Raw genomic sequence first — 4,527 nt, 5'->3', positions numbered from 1 at the left:
AAAACAAAATACCACAGACTGGGTGGTTTACACAACAGAAATTTATTTCTTACAGTTCTGGAGGTTGGAAGTCCAAGAACAAGGTGCCAGCAAGCTAGGTTTCATTCTGAGGCCTCTTCTCTTGGTTTGTATGGGGCAACCATCCCTTTCTTTGCTCACACAATCTCTTCTTTGCAGGGACAGAGAGAACAATCTCCCTGGTGTCTCTTTTTTTAAGGGCACTAATCCCATCATGAGGGCCCTACCCTCATGTATCTAACCCTAATTACCTGCCAAAGATCCCATCTCCAAATACTATCACATTGGGAATTAAGGCTTCAACGTGAATTTTCAGGAGAGGGACACAATTTAGTCCATAGCAAGTATCCTTAAAGGAAGGGGCATTGCTATCTTCAACCCTCCCTTCTTCCTGGCAGCTGGAAAGCAGATGTGAAAGCTAGAATTCACACTGCTATCTTGGACTATGTGGTAGAAGCCACATGCTAAGCATGGCAGAGCAGGAAGATAGAAGGAGGCTGGGTCACTGAGGACTTCATGAAGCCACCCAACAATTATGAACCACCTATTTTCATCTTTTTGTATAAAAGATAAATAAATATTTCATCTTATTTAAACCACAGTTTTCTTTGGTGCTGTCACTCAAAGATGAACCTAACCCTAATTGGTACAGTAGACAACACATTATCAGTCTTCTGGATTAATTTAATTCATTCACTCTAGCAGCAGATATTATTAAGTATCAACCAGGTGTCAAGTACTTCACTAGCACTTGGAATACATTGGCGAATGATACAGATGCAAGCTCTCCAACATTTGAAACAGACAGAAAGCAAATAATTATAAACATGAGCATTATAAGCAAGAAAGCATTGAGTATTTAATTAGGTCACTTAATTCTATATCTGACTAAAGTTAGGGTCCTTAAGGAGGAGAAGCATGATGGAGAGTGTTGAACTGTCCCTCTCCAGGGGGCAGGCTCTGGGAAGGGCATGCCACAAGGGACCTGAGCACCCTGGGACAAGAGAGGCTTAAGACATGGGTCACTGGAAATGTGAAAAGATGGAGGAAGTTAAAATTACTAGAACTCCTCAAGAGACTTGAAAGGAATCACTTGATAAACTGCTTGGGATGAGTACCAGGTTGGAAATCTCCAAGGGTGATGCTCAGAAATGCAAACTTCTATCTAAGGAGGGTGGCTCTGGTTAATAGCAGGAATCCTGTTTTGCTGAATGGGTGTTCATGTTTGGGGCCAAAGTGAAACAGTGATGGACAGTAGAAGTGAGGCTTATGGAGCCCCTGATGGCTCTCCTTCTCTATGCAGCACAGTAAGCCTCTTTGCTAAATAAATGTCAAATGACTTCACACACACATTTTAAGTACCTGAACTTATTGGTCTGGTCTGGGTGTGAACATGTCTCAGTTTGATCCTATCTTAAAGACAGGGACATCAGAAGAGAACAGATGTGGAGAAGAGAGTGAGAGGGCTCAGTAATTTCAGTGACTTACAGGTCCCCAAATTATTACCTAAAACTGTTATCTATCAGTGGAATTTTCAAAGAGGACCCAAGTATCTCCCCAATCAGTAATTGTATGGAAATCTCTACGGGACTAACTTTGGAGATAACTTCTCAATAAATGTATAAATGACTAAACAGTGGGAAGATCCCCATTGAAGAGACACAAATGCTAATTAAGGAAAATGTGCCATAAATTTCAGAAAATTATTCCATTAATAGCAAAAAAAAAATTAAAAAGAGTTTTTAGGAAAGTGTAAATTGCAGTTATAGGGATAGAGAATGATACACAAAACATATGCCAACGAACTTATATTGTTTTGTAATTACTCAATAAAAAGAAATTACAAGTTCTTTTAACTATATAACTTTGGGCAAGTGACTTAACCTCTGCAGACCTCTATTGCACCAATAAAATGACTGGTTGATTTCTGGAGTCAATGGTGGCTATGAAATCCATGAAGATGCTATTGTTCCATCAGACAAATGTCAATTTTAAGTTCACTGCCACATTCCTTTTTTCTCTTTGATATTGTCTATACTCTTTCCTGCTGTGGGCCATTTCAACAAGAAATAGGAATGTTTTGCCCTCCAAACAGAGAATCTTTTCTTCTTTTTACACATTCACTCCTGCAATCCAGTCCCAGGCCTCCAGCCCAGAATTGATCCTGCACCTGGGGCCCCATCTCAGCCTCCCACTCTCAGAAACCTGCGGTCACCCTTGACTTCCCTGTCTCCCTAGTCACCCAGCTGATAAGAAAATTTTGTAGATGTTTTCAAAATAGCTTTCTATAACAATGGCCACTACCACACACAAAACACAATTATTGTCAAAGAAAAATTATAAACAATTTTTGGAAAAATTTTACTTGCATTTTAAGGGAGCCAGACCTTCAGAAAAAGTGGCTTCTTGAATAGAGAAAAGATGCAATATTTGTAGCTCAATTCTTATAAGGTAGTCTATAATTCTGTTTGCATAATGATTGCATGAGTTTTAATAAAATTTACCTTGGGATGCAAAACTTCTAAGCTATGATACATGGTGTTCTTTACCCAAAATTGTGGATCAGGTTAGTCTACGGGCAAGATGTCAGTTTTCCTCTTATCATTATCTTTCACATGTAATATCTTTCACATGTAATATCTCAGCATCCATTCTGGTCCCCTCCAATCTGTTCTCCATTCTTCAGGCAGAATAAGCTGTATAAAATTGTACCTCAAGTCATATAATGGCCCTAGAGTTCCCTCTGCCTGGAGCAATCTACCCTCATCCCTTTTCCTGTGTAAATTCTATTCATTCTTCAGGTCACAGCTTAGTAATTCCTTCCCTTGGAAGCCTCCCCTGACCACAAATCCCCATCCCTTACTTCACCCACACACACACACTTAGTTAGATCCCCTCTTCTGAGCTTCAATAACTTCCTCCTATTTAGCCCTTTTGTAGTTCATACTTGTTTACTTGAATTTGACTTGTTTACTTTCCTGTCTTCCTCACTAAACTGTGAGTCTCATGGGGGCAAGGAATGGGCCTATATTTTTCATCACTGTATTCTGAGCAACTAGCACAGTGTTCAGTCCCTAGTGAGAATTCAATAAACATTTTTGAGTGCCTATATTTTAGACTCCCTTCTGGCAGGGGCTCTACCATTTTCCCCAGTAGAGATGCTGATGCTGAAAGTGATGAAAGGAGGAATAATGCTTAGAGCTATCCCCACAGTCCTACAACAGCCCCCTGTTCTTTCCATCCCAAGGATGTTCAAGGTCCTTCTGTCTCTTGTCCAACAAGGCAGAGCCAATGGGAACTCTTGTCTTCTGGGTGCAGCAGTGTTAATGTTAAGATATTGATCATTCTTTCCTTAATAAAGTCTTCTGTTCCTCCACCACCTACACAGAAATTTTAATCATTCCTCCAGGCTGCTTTCTCTCTGTGACAGGATGTCTCCATCCTCCGGTATTGGGTTCACTGCCTTCTCACAAATCAGTCAAAGGCAGCTAAGCAGTGCCAAGGGAGCTTGGATTTCAATGAAGTGCAATCTCTCTTTTCACATGTGCAATCTTGCTGTTTCCTTTTTTTTCATTATTAATAGAGTAAATTCTCCTCATAAATACTTCAGAGATTTCATTTACCTAGTGCCTGAAGACAGAGATGAGGCAGAGGACCTACCTACAGGGAAATTACATATATATTGCAGGGACCAGCTTTTATATTCATGGCTCAGCTGCAGACCCCAGAACTGAGTTGTGAGGGCAAAATTCAGGCACACCAGGAAATAGGCAACCCATTCCTACCATCTCAGTGTCAACAACCTGATTTAGATTGGCTTAAAAACTAGGTTGATGTTTACATGGCCACTTCTCACAAATGTCAGGGAACCAGTCACCCACATAGCACTGAAAGAACCTAGATAAAAAATGCCCAGCTCCACATTACTTTTATTCTTTAATACTCCTTTAAGCAGACCTCTGCCTCTTTATCGAATACATTTGGCACTTACTGTTGCTCAATATGGAATTTTTAATGTTCCCCCTGTCAAAGGAAAAGCAGAGCTGGACAATATTAAAGCTGTAAAAACAGATTTTATTCAGGACTATCGCAAATAGGGGGAAATACCTCAGTATGGAACCAGGCTCAACTCTGAATACAGCATAGACAAGTAGGAATTTATAGCCAGAGAGCAGGATGGGGGTTAGTAAATAGGAAATTACTAAGAGGAAACATCAGGAGTAAGGGAGATTCTGGCTAAACTGCCCTATCTGAAGACAGGCCAGGGTGATCAAACTTCACCTGTGGGGACTGTGTTGATTGTATGTGTGGTCCCATGGGTAGTGAGGCTTGTCAGCTGTAGAAGGCTGGTGCTTCTCAAACACCCACATAGGGGATCAGCCCCACCTTCCAAAGCCCAAAACAAACAGAGCCAGCCTCACCCAGCTGCAATCCTCAGAGAACTGACAAGAGCCTTATAGGCTGGAGGTCTACAACAATTGTAAGCCCCTGAGCCTAACAACCAGGCAT

This window comes from Ceratotherium simum, chromosome 28 (genome assembly GCF_057802395.1).
Source record: "Ceratotherium simum simum isolate JZ-2026a chromosome 28, ASM5780239v1, whole genome shotgun sequence".
Lineage (NCBI taxonomy): Eukaryota > Metazoa > Chordata > Mammalia > Perissodactyla > Rhinocerotidae > Ceratotherium > Ceratotherium simum.
This window is presented reverse-complemented; position numbering follows the sequence as displayed.